Here is a 15,423-nt window from a genome sequence, read left to right as displayed (position 1 = left end):
TTGCAATACTGTGAGGATTATCCAAATGTGATACAGAGACACACAGCAAGCAAATATTGTTGGAAAAATGACACCCATAGACCTACTCAGCACAGGGTTGCCATGAACCTTCCATTCATCAAAAACACACTATCTGAGAGGCACATTAAAGCAAAATACACTAAAACAAGGTCTGCCTGGAGAGAAATAATTTTCTCTCTTGGTTCTCAAATGAGGAGATGGTGCTCAGAAGTTACATGTTGTCCCCAGAACATGAAGACACTGGGAGCTCTTACTGGGAGAATATGTGATGGCCAGGAGTTCACATCACTCTCACTCATTCTCATGTGAACCCCTGGAAAGGCACAACCTTTAACATTTGTAAGAGCTAACATTTATGGAATGCCAACTCTATTCTGAATGCTTTCATAAAAGGTCTCATTTGATCCTCGTAGCCACAGTGTGGTTTGTTATCCTATAAGGAAACTGAGGTTCAGAGAACAAAGTGATTTCCCTAAAGACACACGGTCAATGAATGACACCCTGGACACCCAACCCAGACCTATCTGACTGCAGACTCTCAGTGCTTCTTCAGGTTATGTCACTGCCTGATAAGCGGGGGGATGGGGAGGTAGGCCACGCATGAATGTTTCATTCCCCACCCTGGGCAGCCGATGGCTTTGTAGTTAACAAGGTCTACAAGGCAAATGAAGAAGCCTCACAAGGAGGACCCGCCACTAGCAAGTTAAGACCACGATCTGTCACAAACCATGGCCCTTGAACTTTGCTGCTCATTTGAACCAGGGAACTTGTTTAAAATGCAGATTTGCGAGCCCCGTCTCTGGGTTCCTAGCCACTGACAGCTACCCATATAATTTTTTTCTCAAATGGCCCCAAAATTTAATAAAATCAGCTGACATTTCCAGCCTTAATGGTTTCTGTTGTGAATGATAGGTTGTCATTGGGTGTCTTGTCTTTAAGAAGCTTACAATCTGTGAGATGAAAGAGGACTTTGTGCGTGTAGGTCCTGCAGGAAAATACACTCTTATTTTGAAATATTAGTAAAAGTAGCGGCTTCCCTGGTGGCTCAGAGAGTAAAGAATCTGCCTGCAATGCAGGAGACCTTGATTCTATCCCTGGATCAGAAAGATACCCTGGAGAAGGGATTGGCTACCCATTTCACTATCCTTACTTAGAGAATTCCATGGACAGAGGAGCCTGGAGGGCTACAGTCCATGGAGTTGCAAAGAGTTGGACACAACTGAGTGACTAACACTTTCACATAGCATGGGACATAAAACAGAGCACATAATCCAGAGAATGGGAGTGTTCAATAAATATACTTTACTGAGTAGCAATGGCAGTTAACTGCACTAAAGATGTTTCATGGACTTTAATTTAAATGCCAGGTATGTTTATGTGATACTAACCTCTGGTCACCCCCTTTTATGAAAAAATGGAGAGGATTTTCTTTTCCCAAAGCAATGATGTATTGGCATCTGTAGGGTTCCTTCTTATTGTCCTTATATGAGTATTTCAAACCTGCAGCTAAGAAAACCTACCTATCTTTTAATTTTTAAATATATTCCCTTAAACATCGGTATTAAGCCTCTAAAATCATGAGATGACCTTATTAAGTGAAGTAAGTCAGACAAATACCATATGCTGTTACTTATATGTGGATTCTAAAAGCAAACAACACAAACAAACTTATTTACAAAACAGAAATAGACACACAGACATACAAATCAAAATTATAGTTGCCAATGGGGAAGTGGTGAAGGGATAAATTAGGAGTCTGGGGTTAAAATATATACAGTACCATATATGAAATCAACAAACAACAAGGACTTACTGTATAGCACAGGGAACTGTATTCAATATCTTACAATAGCATATAATGGAAAAGAATCTAAAAAAGAATATTTATTTGAATATATATATATATACAGCCAACGCAGGAGACGTAGGAGACGCAGGTTTGATCCCTGGGTCAGGAAGATCCCCCGGAGTGGGAAATAGCAACCCAGTATTCTTGCCTGGAAAATTCCATGGACAGAGGAGCCTTGAGGTCTACAACTCGTGGGGTTGCAAAGAGTAGAACATGCCTGAGCAACTGAACACACACATGCATATATATATACATCTGAATCACTGCTGTACATCTGAAACTAACATAACATTGTAAATCAATTATACTTCGATAAAAAAGACCTTGTCATTTTACATCAGACGACTGAAATCAGTTTTACCATCCTGCAATTGCTTCAGTATGAGAATATTTTATCCTCATATCCTCCATCTCTGCTCCCATATGGTGTCCTGTTCACACTGCAGTTCATTAGCAAAGGTGGGGAAAACAAAAATAAAAAATAAATAATAACAATGAAACAATTTCTTATGAGTTAGCAGCAGAAAATTAGTAACTAGGAAATTTTAAATTACCCCTTCAACATGTAAAATCTATCATAACCTCATATACAGATTTGCTCACTGATAAGCAGGTGGGCCCTGACCACAAATCAGGCCATGTTCTCTGGAAAAGATATTAGTTTTGTTTATGAATAGCATCTGTTCAAAGATGTATGATATTATGGCTCCAGTGTATACCATGTAGAGAGGGAAAAAAATAGGGATGAACTTAATACGACATCTGTGACTAGTTAGTTATGGTAACCTCCAGGTATTTGGTGGTTTCAGCAGAAGTTCTAATATACATTCCAGGCATGAAGAACTACAGGGAAGGCTGTACAAATACGGAGACAAAGATGAATACATTCACTAGTTTGAGAACACTAGGAAATACACATGGCTGCCTGCTGACTTGAGAGCTGCACTCAATTTCTCCTCTCCCATGGGAGGTGTGTGCAGGTTCCCATGTGGGGACAGAGGCTCTGGCCACCCCCGATGTGAGATGGGGAGTCACTGGACCTTGTAGTGGTGACCCCCCCACACAAATGGACTAAGTTTCCACGTATCCAGGGGACGGTGGCTGACAAAAGGAACATGGCAGGAGTCGAGGAGTTATCCAGGCGCTTCCTAACCAAGTGTTCCAACCAAGTGAGCCACTGGGATTGGACTTGCACTGTTATTTTGTAGCCACTGCTGATGAAAAGCTGACGTTTCCTAATGATTTCTTTTCTTTTCTCAGACTTACATTTCATGTCTGTTAGTTAGCTTCTGACAAACCATTAATTCTTCTCCTTGGCTCTCTTGCTTGAGTGTTTCATATTATTTGCTTTTAGAAAATGTAATTTTGTTGGATTTAACCAAAAGGCAAGCAATCTGACACATAGGTATATATCAGATTGACCATATATATCTATATCTTTTTAGATATGAAGCTTCCCTCATAGCTCAGTTGGTAAAGTATCTGCCTGCAGTGAAGGAGACCCGGGTTCATTTCTTGGGTCGTGAAGGTCCCCTGGAGAAGGAAATGGCAACCCGCTCCAGTATTCCCACCTGGAGAATCCCATGGGCGTGGGATGTCTGTGGGGTCACAAGAGTTGGACATGACACCACCATATATTATATATATATATATACACACACACACACATATATACATATATATATATACCATATATATATGGTCAATCAATCACCAGGAACTTAAGAGACTAATAAAGTTTGAGAATACTAAGCTGGGTTTATGATAGAATACAGAAAAAGCAGAAGTAAAACTCAAAACAAATAGACCAAAAATTCAAGAAAACTCAGGCATTTTCTAAACTTGTTGGTCATTTTTCCTTTGGTGACCCTCAGCCCTCTGCTTACTGTTTTTACTGTGTGCATATTGTGAGGATTTATAACTCAGGATTTGCACAATGTCAGTTTAGATAGCCATTTTTCACTTCAGATACATTCAATAATTCAGTGGAACAAGCAGTTGTTTCATCTACCTGTTGAGAGGTGTGGTTTGAGGTTGCAGTGAACAGAGGGGTTGATTTGGGTCTTAATTTAGAGAGGTGGGTGACAATTTGGGCTTCCCAGGTGGTGCTAGTGGTAAAGAACCTGCCTGCCAATGCAGGAGACATGAGATGTGGATTCAATGCCTGAGTAGGGAAGATCCCCTGGAGAAGGAAATGGCAACCCACTCCAGTATTCTTGCCTGGAGAACCCCATAATCAGAGGAGCCTGGCAGGCTGCAGTCCATAGGGTCGCAAAGAGCTGGACATGACTGCAGCGACTGAGCACACGTGCACGAGTGACAATTCGGAGAGGCCAGTGGTTTTGATGGAAAGGTTTAGTGTGGCTCCCAATTCCCCTAGAAAGGAGAGGCACGCAGGGCCGCGGGGGGAGCACCAGTGTCCACCAGGGGCCAGAGAAGAACAAGTGGTCTGCACGGGCCGCAGCCTCTACTGTGGTGCCTGTGGAAAAGCGCAAGGCAGGGCTAGGGAACCAGCTTGGAACCAGCTGGTTGGAGTGGCTCTGAGGAGTTTCCAACTCCTTCGGAAGAAATACGAATATGTAGGGAGCAACTTCTTAAAAGAGAAGAAGAAATTGCAGAGCTGAAAACAGAAAGAAACAACACCAGGATGCTGCTGGAGCCCCTGGAGTGCCTGGTTTCCCGGTACGTGCCGTCCCTCCGGATGACGGTGGGCAAGCGGCAGGCGCAGTCCCCAGCCGGCATGACCAGCGAGGTGGAGGTGCTCAGGGCGCTGAAATTGCTGTTTGAGCACCACAAGGCCCTGGACGAGAAGGTGCAGACCCTGAAGGAGCAGGACTGGGAGCACTCGCAGCAAGCCAGCGTGCTGGCCAACGTGGCCCAAGCGTTCAAGAGTGACGAGGGTGTGTCTCACGGCGAGGGCGACAGGGTCACCCTCTTCAGCTCGGCCACTCAGCTGTCACCCAGCGGGCAGGGCGATGCCGAGACTCTGACTGTGATGCTGCAGGAGCAGCTGGACGCCATCAACGAAAGATCCGGTTGATCGAAGAAGAGGAGAACACGGAGCAGCGGGCCGAGGAGACTGAGAGCAGGGAGGGCAGGGGGAGCTTAGGCAGCCTCTGTCGTTTTAAATCAGTGAGCTCCCTCAACCTGCATCCCGCCTCCTCAGGTGCTGGCTCCTGCCCACTCCTGCCCAAGCCCAGAAGGAGGCAGCACCTCCCGGCAAGGGAGGGAGACAGGCTGGGCATCATGACTCTGTTACAGGAGAAGGCAATGGCAACCCACTCCAGTACTTTTGCCTGAAAAATCCCATGGATGGAGGAACCTGGCTGGCTGTAGTCCAGGGGGTCGCACAGAGTCAGACATGACTGAAGTGACTTAGCAGTAGCAGGGGGGCTCTGGGGCATCAGGGCTTTCCCTGGTTGCCTGGTTGGGGGGGGCGGTTTAGGGAAGGGACAATACCGGCTTGGGGTGTGAGGGTTAGATAAGGAGGTAGTTTCCAGCCTGGGCCCCCCGATCACAGAAGACTTGTAAACAACCAGGCCACTGCTCTGGCTTTGTGATTAGTGGACGCCAAAGAGATAAACATGGAGCCTAAGAAAACACAGGACAGAGACGAACAATCCAGAACTCAAAATCCAGCAGCTTAACTAAACACACAGGCTGATAACAGCAAATCCAAGACATGTCATGATAAACTCAATCCTAGCAGCTTAAACCAATTGCTGTGGGTGTTTTATGAATGCAAACAATCAAAGATGTAGAAAACTCTCTTTATATGGGGGATTCATAGCCTCTCCAGCACTCAACTCAAATCATCCAGCCTTGGGCTTCCCTGGTGGTTCAGACAGTAAAGAATCTGTGTGCAGTGCTGGAGACCCAAGTTCGATCCCTGGGTTGGGAAGATCCCCTGGAGAAGGGTATGACAACCCACTCCAGTATTCCTGCCTGGAGAATCCCATGGACAGAGGAGCCTGGTGCACTACGACTAAATGAGTAACTCTGGTAACAGAACTGTGGGAAAATTTAAGTCAAGGCCTAGCCATATGCCTGGCACACAGCAAACATGAAAGGAAGTTCTTGCCTCTCCCCCTGGCCTTGGTGTCATCTTTGTATCACTTGCTATCACAGACCCAGTAAAAGCCTGATAATGTTATTGTCTCCCCCAGTGGAAGGTTTCCCTTGTGGCTCAGATGGTAAAGAATGTACCTCCAATACAGGAGACCAGGCTAATTTTTTTTTCCAATTAATGTTGATAACCAACTTGTTTCATAGTTGTTCACATATCTCCCATTAAAAAAAAAAAAAGTCACACAGGGGTAAAGAAAATACTCAATGTTTAGGACTTCACTGGTAGTCCAGTGTTTCAGGTTACATACTCCTAATGCAGGGGCCCAAGTTCAATCCTTGGCAAGGGAACTAGATCCCACATGCCACAACTAAGACCCGGCCCAGCCAATAAATATTTTTTTAAAAAATGAAAGAAAAAAGAAAATACTCAGCTTAATTCTGGTGGATTCTCAATCAGCTGATGTGAGATGGAAGGAGAGGAGGCCGCAAGTGCCTGTGTGTGGACACGCCAGCGCTGGTCCACTGTCCTCCGGAAGCCACATCTGTATCTCCTTTGTCCCAGGCAATTCTAGCCAGCCACTGTCATTCCCGGGAAAACAGGAGAATTGGGTTTTCCTTATGAATCTGGCAAAGCACCACAGTCTGCAGGCAGGGGGATGCTTGGAATGAACCATAATTCTGCTCCAGTGGGTGGTGATGGTGCTCGGTGGTGGTGGCGGGAGGAGGCCTTGAAGGTGTAGCCTGATGGAGGAGATAGTGGAGAAAGAGAAAGCAAATGATGAAAAATGATTTTTCTCATGCAATAACCATGCAGATCCGTCTCCTTAGAGTGAAAGTATAGTCCTGAAATGAATTTGTCATCCTTTTTCTTAATCCCCATGGTTGTAAATTTTCTGTTTGGGTTGGTGCCAAATCTCTAAGGCAGCAGTTAACACACCCCTAACGCACTTTATTTCCCAGGGGCATCTTCCAGCCTCACGGAGTGACGTTGATGGCTACCGTTCTGGGAATGTTTATAACGTGCCAATCATTCTGTTAGGCCCTCCACACACGAGTTCTTCCTCTTGTACTCTTTCTCTGCTTTTCAAACTTGCCCGTGTGTACGAATTGTCTGGGCATGTACTTAAAATAGAGATTTCAGGCTCTTGACTGTAGGAATTAGAAATTCTGATGGTGTCCAATGAGGTCCAGGAATCTGGCTTTTAGTCAGATCCCCCCGAGTTGATCCTGAAGCGAGTGATCCATGGAGCACACTTGGGAAAGCATGCCTAGTTCCTAGTTCATGGTCAAAAGTGATTATGCAGCATAGCCTCTGAATTAATAGAAATATCAATATCTAAAAACAGGTTTTCTTAGCACCTATGAACATAAAACCCTTTCTAGTCTTTGTATAAGTACTATTGTCTGACTTTCCAGAACAAGCCAACAAGAGGGACTTTGAGATCTTATCAAGAACATTAATCTTTTCAGAGAATAAGAACTGGTAGTGTTTTTACAGACTGAGAAAAACATCAAAGAATATTGCAGTTAAAGGAAACCTTGTGGTAGGTCATCCCTGAGGCCCTAAAGCAAGGAGAGGGTTGTTTTTTTTCCACTGGGTCCTTGGAAAAAAAGCAGCAAATCAAAGAAACAAGGGTTTGGTCTTTTTTATTTTTTTTTTAATTTTTATTTTTCCTGAAGAAGACCGTTAAGCATTCTTGCTCTGGTCATCGCACATCTGTCCTGATGACTCAGTAATCCAGTTCCTTCCTGAGTCTGTGAAATCCCTTCTCCAGAACCCGCAGGGAGGCGGGGTCGTGGAGGCAGCCAGGAAGGCATCCTGACTCAGGGTCTCGGGCAGCATCATGCCCAGAGTTGCTTTAAACCACATTTTCTGTTTCCTCACAAATACATAAGCAGGCGATAGATATTTTTCCTGTGTTGAAGTCTCCCAAAATCAAGTAGGTGAGAGAGAGAAGGGTGAAGTTACCTTATAACTGGGAGATTTGGAGGCAAAGTGGTGAAGGAGTGGGATTCCTCTTATGGGCAAAATAAAACCTATGCAGGTGCTTTCTGAGTTACAGAGACCTGCCTGATGAAGAAATGCCCTTTTTTCCTAAAAATATAATAACAAGCATATGTATACACGTGTGCTCAGTTGTGTAAAACTTTTTGCAAGCCCAAGGACTATAGCCCACCAGGCTCCTCTGTCTGTGGAGTTTTCCAGGCAGGAATACTAGAGTGGGTTGCTATTTCCTCTTCCAGGGGATTTTCCTTATACAAGGATCAAACCTGTGTCTCTTGTGTCTCCTGCATTGGCAGGTGGGTTCTTTACCACTGAGCCATCTTGGAAGCCTCATATACCCATATGTGTATGTATACAAAAGGCAGAAGACCACAGGCATATGCATGTATACACAGTTGGTTCTCATCTCTCATGCCTACCACCCCAGGTCCAAGTACTGTAAACCAGTGTGCAATGGGTTTTTTCCTCCTCAGCTTCCACCTTCATTTGGGGAAACACCATGCCCCTTCTTTGTGCTCTTTAGACGGTCACCCTCTCATACTCATTGCCTTTTTTCTCTTGCCCTTCTTCTTCTTCACAATTGTAGCCCCAAATCTGCAGAAAAGGCTCCCATCTTTTTCCTTGCTTCCCACCTCCTGACCCCACTCTGCCCCATCCTCAGTTTTTTCATTCTCCTTGTTCATCTGAAATGATCTTAGTCATGGCTGGAAGGCATGAGAGCTGGGCCAGGGATATATCTGTGCTGGAGAAAGCAGAAAGGTAAACATTTTGGAATGAGGTTATCATGTTAGAGAGCTGGTGTCAGGAAACCACAACAATCTAGGAAATCATGAAGTCATCTTCTCCAGAATCTGTGATAGTGCAATCTTGTCACCTTCCTCTAAAGAAAGCTGCCTTCACCCACCTTTCTGCCCCAACAGTTTCTTATTACAGAGGCTTTATGTGGGTTGGTTTAGCTTGTTTCTCCCTTTGCTTCAACGTTGTCTTCTGCTGCAAATACACAGCAGTTCAGCTGCATTAGGAAACTTCTGCAGGGTTGACCCAGAAACCCAACAATATAACTTTGTTCTGTGGGAAACCGTGTCCTGATCTCAACGTGCTGGTTGATAAATGATCTCGTGGGAACATTTGTCTCCATGTGTGTGCATACTGCTGGGCACATAGATGCTCCACAGCAAAAAAAAAAAAAAATTATTTCATTGAGTTGACAAATTGAGTACAGATGGGAATGGTGTGTCACTGAAGCAGTCTATCCCTGAGACTTGCTTTCATAACAAGAAGTCATGTCACTGCTGTATATAACTGTGATTTCCCAGGAAAACTTCTGCATATCATTTTCTTTGCTTTTTTCTTATCTTATTTTTCCAGGCTTCCTTTGCTTAAGTGCAGCCTACCAGGCCTTTGAGGCATTTCCCATGAAGCCTTCCTACCAACAGAGCACCATTAGAACAGGTGTTAGTGGTAGGAGCTGATATTTCTGCCTTCGTACCTTGTGCCAGCACTATGCTTGTTGCTAAAGAGGCCTCATCTCACTTAATGCTCAGGGCTTCCCTACAAGGTGAGCACTATTATTGTCCTCATCATATTAGGCAAGAAACTGAGGCTCACAGAAGTCACACATCTAGAAAGTAGCATGTGCTCAGTTGTATCTGACTCTTTGTGATCCCATGGACTGTAGCCCACCAGGCTTCTCTGTCCATGGAATTATCCAGGCAAGAATACTGGAGTGGGTTGCCATTTCCTCCTCCAAGGTATTTTCCAGACCCAGGGATCGAACCTGCATCTCTTGCATCTTCTGCACTAGCAGGTGGATTCTTTACTACTGCGACATCTGGGAAGCCCCTAGAAAGTGGCAGGAATACCCAAGATCAAGTACACAAGCCATCTGCCCCTTGAGCTTCAGAGCAAGCTGTCTGCTCCCATCTTCCCCGCCTGGTTTCCTGGGATACAAGAAAGATGATTTCACCACATGACCCTTGACCATATCACCTTTCTTTCCCAGCACAAGTGTGTTTGGCTTTATATGCTCTCTTAGACTGCACACGCCTTGTGGTTAGGGTTCAGAATGAGAGTCTTGGGCCAGATTCTGCAATTGCCTAGCTGCAGGGCCTCTCAGAGCCCCAGTTCCCAGTGGCACCATCTCATAGGACAATGGTGAGGACTGAAACAAAATAATGCGCTTGAAGGGCTCATCCTGGGACTCCCTGCAGTGACAGTGCAATGACTTTAGAGATTATCGGTGTGATGACAAAGAGCACAGCCAGAAATCAGTAATGTGACTGAACAGTTTTCTTTCTTCTTCTTTTTTAAAATATTTGTTTATTTGGCTGCATCAGGTCTTAGCTATGGCTCCCCAGATCTTCGCTGCAGCACATGGACTCTCTAGTTGGGGCATGCAGGCTCCGTACTGATAGCTTACAGTGAATGATGTCAGATTTGTGATCTCCAAAGAAGATTTTGCTTCGGGACCAGAGACTGGGCTTCAGATACTCAGAATTTCATGTGGCAGAAGTTCTATTACAGCGAAAAAGGACAGAGAAAGCTTCTGACATAGACATCAGAAGGGGGACAGAGACTGCCCCACTCACTAGTCTAATCAAGGCCTTATATACTTTACCAGATCCACTGCCAGAACATACATCTTAAATTAACAAGATTAGAACTAGAAATAGAAAGGTCTTACCAGACCCACTCCCAAAACATAGGTCTTAATATAACAAGATTAGTCAGAAGTTTCTTGTTAAGAAGGAGAAACATGTCCTCAAGCAAGATACATTGTTGTTATATAATCACTCAGTTCAGTTCAGTTCATTCCCTCTTTGCCACTTCATGGACTGCAGCAGGCCAGGCTTCCCTGTCTATTACCAACTCCCAGAGCTTGCTCAAACTCATGTCCATGGAGTCAGCGATGCCATACAACCATCTCATCCTCTGTCGTTCCCTTCTCCTCCTGCCTTCAATCTTTCCCAGTTCTTCATATCAGGTAGCCAAAGTATTAGAGTTTCAGCTTCAGCATCAATCCTTCCAATGAATATTCAGGGCTGATTCCCGTTAGGACTGACTGGTTGGACCTCCTTGCAGTCCAAGGGACTCTCAAGAGTCTTCTCCAACACCACAGTTCAAAAGCATCAATTCTTCGGCACTCAGCTTTCTTCACAATCTAACTCTCACATTCACACATGACTACTGGGAAAACAATAGCTTTGACTAGATGGACCTTTTTTGGCAAAGTAATGTCTCTGCTTTTTAATATGCTGTCTAGGTTAGTCGTAGCTTTTCTTCTAAGGAGCAAGCATCTTTTAATTTCATAGCTGCAGTCACCATCTACAGTGATTTTGGCCCCCCCCCCCCAAATAAAGTGTCACTGTTTCCATTGTTTCCCCATCTATTTGCCATGAAATGATGGGATCAGATGCCATGATCTTCATTTTCTCAATGTTGAGCTTTAAGCCAACTTTTTCACTCTCCTCTTTCACTTTCATCAAGAGGCTTTTTAGTTCTTCTTCACTTTCTGCCATAAGGGTGGTGTCATCTGCATATCTGAGGTTATTGATATTTCTCCCAGCAATCTTGATTCCAGCTTGTGTTCATCCAGCCCGGCATTTTGCATGGTGGACTCTGCATATAAGTTAAATAAGCAGGGTGACAATATACAGTCTTGACACACTCCTTTCCCAATTTGGAACCAGTCCATTGTTCCATGTCCAGTTCTAACTGTTGCTTCTTGACCTGCATACAGATTTCTCAAGAGGTAGGTAAGTGGTCTGGTATTCCCATCTCTTGAATTTTCCACAGTTTGTTGTGATCCACACAAAGGCTTTGGCGTAGTCAGTCAAGCAGAAGTAGATGTTTTTCTGAAACTCTCTTTGCTTTTTCTATGATCCAACAGATGTTGGCAATTTGATCTCTGGTTCCCTGCCCTTTTCTAAATCCAGCTTGAACATCTGAAAGTTCTTTGTTCATGTACTATTATAGCCTGGCTTGGAGAATTTTGAGCATTATTTTGCTAGTGTGTGAGATGAGTACAATTATGTGGTAGTTTAAACATTCTTTGGCATTGCCTTTCTTTGGATTGGAATGAAAACTGACCTTCTCCCGTCCTGTGGCCACTGCTGAGTTTTCCAAATTTGCTGGTCTATTGAGTGCAGCACTTTAACAGCATCATCTTTTAGGATTTGAATTAGCTCAACTGGAATTCCATCACTTCCAGTAGCTTTGTTCATAGTGATGGGCCAAGGTCCTAAGGCCCACTTTACTTCACATTCTGGGATGTCTGGCTCTAGGTGAGAGATCACACCATCGTGGTTATCTGGATATATAATCATTAGTATAGAGCTTAAGGAAAAACATACCCTTGACCAAGATGAGTTGTTTTGTTGTGTAATCATTAGCTATGGGCTTAAAGAAAGTTATTCTTAAAAATTGTTGTCACAATAACTCAGAGTTTAAGAAAAAACGTCTTATGTGACTAAGACAAAGTGATGCAGAAAAAAACGTTTGTCCCTTTCTCCTCCTCGAGAGCCCCAGACCCCTTTCTCCTCCTTGGGAACTCCAGGTGTCTTATCAACCTGCCTGAGAATTCGCTCCCTCAGTAGCTCCGAGGCATGTAGGGTCTTAGTTCCCCAAGGAGAGCTCAAACCCAAATCCTCTGCCTTGCAAGGCAGATTTTTAATCGCTGGGCTGCCAGGAAAGTCCAGTTGAAAGGTTATCCTTCTGCGCCGGGGGCTGCTCCATGCCTCTGCCTCTGTGAACTGAACTTAGCCAATACCATCGCCCTCTCCATGACTCATCAGCAGTTGAACCTTTTGTCTTTTCTCTGCCCTCCAAAGTACAAGGACTTTTGCCGGTGAGCAGACCTGGCAGCAGTCTGATTGTGGCTATGAGGGAGGTGGAGAGGCGGGAGCAGTATGTGTTCACTCTGCCTGACCTCTGCCTTCTCCTGGCTTCCCATTTCCTCATCCACCAAAAGACAGGACTGAGCAGCTGACCTGTAAAGTTTCCCCAAGCCTCTAGCTAAGATACTCAGCCATCTGCTTTAGGAGATTCCAAGCACTAAGCTGTTGTCACTGTCTTCTGCTCTTCACATCTTCCCTGCGTGTATGTTTTTGTGAAAGTGTGTCTGTGTGTGTGTGTGTGTGGGGGGGGGCTGTGTGCATCTCTGTGTGGCAGTGTACGTATGCATAAGTGTGTATGGACATTCATACAGCGTTGAAGCTGCCCAAACCCAAGTGACCGGAAAGAGGGAAAGGTGACCAATTCACCTGTGCCGTAGGCGGGGCCGGAGCAGGCCTGTGCCTTTGGCTACCCGTCCGCCCCAGCCCGGGTGCTGCCCTCCCGCCAGAGAGCAGAGCCTGGAGGCCGCTCGTCGGACAGGGCGGGGCGGAGCGCGCGGGGTGGAGCGATGGGCGGGGCGGGGATCGCGAAGCCGCGGGGGCGGGGCTATGGGCGGGGTGCTGGGTCGCGGAGGGCGGGGTGATGGGCGGGGCCGCGGAGAGCGGGGCGGCGGCGGCGGCGGCTCCGGGCATGCTCGGCCGCAGAGGCTGCGAGCGGGGCGGGTCGCGCTGTTCCCCGGCCGGCCGGAGCGGCGGCGACAGCGCAGGGCAGCATGAGGGAGCCGCTCGGTAAGTCCCGGCGTCTGTCGCCCCTCCTGACTCCCTTCGTCCATCTAGTCCGCTCCCTCGGCACCCCGTGGGCCTCGCCCCAGCCTCCCGCGCTCGCCCCCCAACTTCTCCAGCCCGGACGTGGGTCGGGTCGGCGCCCTCCCCAGAGCGGGGGTGGGGGGATGTCCGCCCCCAGTCCGGAGCCCCCGGCGTGGCGCCCAGCCCCGCAGCCTCGGGCGGGGGGCGCCCCTCTGCTGGGTCGCGGGGGACGAGTCCCCGCCCTCAGGTGCCCGGCCCCGGGCTCGCGCTAACCTGTAGGCGCCGAGGGCCGCGGCGGGCGTTGGCGCTCGCCTCGCCCCTCCATGCTGGGTCGGGGCGGCGGGGGGTCGGGAGGCGGGGGTCGCTGCCCAGCTCCCGGCGTCCGGGCCACCGCCCGGGTCCAGCCCACCCGCTTCTTCGCCTGCGCCCTCCGACTTCCCGGGCATCTCCACCGCGGGGAACTGACAGCCGCTGCGTGGGGTCCCCGGGGCCCCCAGTTCCCACTGGCGCCCCCACCCGCGGCTGCTGGGACCTGCCCGCGGGACGTAGGGAGCCGGCGGCCGCGCCCCCGCCCCGCCCCGTCTCCGCCCGGCCCGCGCGCCCACCGCCGGGGGGTCAGGGCCGGGATTAGGGTGCTAATCGCCGCTGCCTCTCTGCCGTGCGCGCGGCGGCCCGGCCCTCCCCCAGGCGGCTGGCGCTGAAGCCAAAGAGAGAAAAAGGAAAACAGGGTGGGAGAAAGGAAAGAGCCCCGCCTAAGAGCGCTGTAAATCCGTTAAGCCCGCTTCTGCGATCCGGAGCCCGCCCGCCGGTCCTGGGTCTCCCGCGCGCACCCTGCGTGTCCACACCCCCAGTCGCCATCAGTTCACCCCGAAAACCAGGGATTTCCTAGAAGACCCGACCGCAATGACCTCAGCACTTACAGCTGAGAGCGCTGCTTTGGCCCCCTGTCACTGGCGCCCCGGATTCTTCTAGGGGTTTGAAAAAGAAGCTGTGATTCCGCTACTGAGGAAAAAAAAGAAAAAAAAAAAACAACCCGGGAACTTTCTGCCAGCGCCACCTGGTTACACCCTAGCCCTTGCCCATCCGCACTCTCTAGGAGCGAGGACTTTGGGGAATTAGCTTAGGCAGGTCCCCACCCCCAGCCGCCCGCACCCACACCCTGCCACCCAGTCTCCCATCCCCTGCGTCCCCGTCCCACCCCCATCAGCATCTCCCTCCCCAGATCTGGTCGCCTGGCCTGTCTTGGGGAGAGGGTGGAGCGGTGAGGACCACACAACTAGGAGGTTTTCTCCCGTCCCTGGCTTTTTTGTCTTTTCAGATTTGCAAATAGAGACAGGGTTGGGGGGGGGGGAAGGGTGGGGGTTTGAGTGGAGGGTTGAAAGATGGGAGGGGGAGTGGAACGGGGGTTCAGGCAGCCAGAAATGCGTGGACAAAAATTGCAGACTCAGTAGTTTGAGTGGGCAAAACTTCAGGGAAGTGTCGTCCTAGGTCAGGTAGTTTTAGAATTTAAGATAACTGGACTAAGACCGTCCAGCAAGGCAGAGGCGAGTGAAAAGGTTTTTTGGAAGTTTCACGCAGACTCTTATTTCCAGGAACTTGTGTTGGCTTTGATGTGACCTGGGAAGTGTGGTAAATTCGTTTGGTTTTCCATAATGTTCTGTGGGTTTGGACTTTATGTTTACCTTGATAGTAGGTGTCTAATTCTAGGCCACCAGCTGAACAAGCCTCCTGAAGGGCTCCAAGTGTTACTCAAGGCAGGCAGCTTATAGAAAATGGTTTCCCTCCCACTGGAGGGGTGAGCAAATATTTGTTGAACAGAGGGCCTTCATCTACTGGGCCTT

At 47.8% G+C, this 15,423-nt stretch overlaps 1 protein-coding gene across 4 annotated transcripts in view; it reads left to right on the top strand.

Annotated features, from left to right (window-relative positions):
- Positions 1-15,423, top strand: part of JCAD (junctional cadherin 5 associated) — an 80,191-nt gene that overhangs the window by 28,025 nt on the left and 36,743 nt on the right. For 3 of the 4 annotated variants that reach the window (XM_027976699.2, XM_042230636.1, XM_027976698.3), the window contains exon 1: positions 13,467-13,564. The exons of the other annotated variant lie outside the window; for it this stretch is intronic. The gene's annotated coding sequence lies outside the window, so the exon portion shown is untranslated. Of the gene's footprint in view, positions 1-13,466; positions 13,565-15,423 lie in introns of those variants that run through there. 4 annotated transcript variants of the gene reach the window in all.

This window comes from Ovis aries, chromosome 13 (genome assembly GCF_016772045.2).
Source record: "Ovis aries strain OAR_USU_Benz2616 breed Rambouillet chromosome 13, ARS-UI_Ramb_v3.0, whole genome shotgun sequence".
In the NCBI taxonomy this organism is placed as follows: domain Eukaryota; kingdom Metazoa; phylum Chordata; class Mammalia; order Artiodactyla; family Bovidae; genus Ovis; species Ovis aries.
The sequence above is the reverse complement of the archived record's forward strand: the minus strand, read 5'-3'. Positions and strand labels throughout refer to the sequence as shown.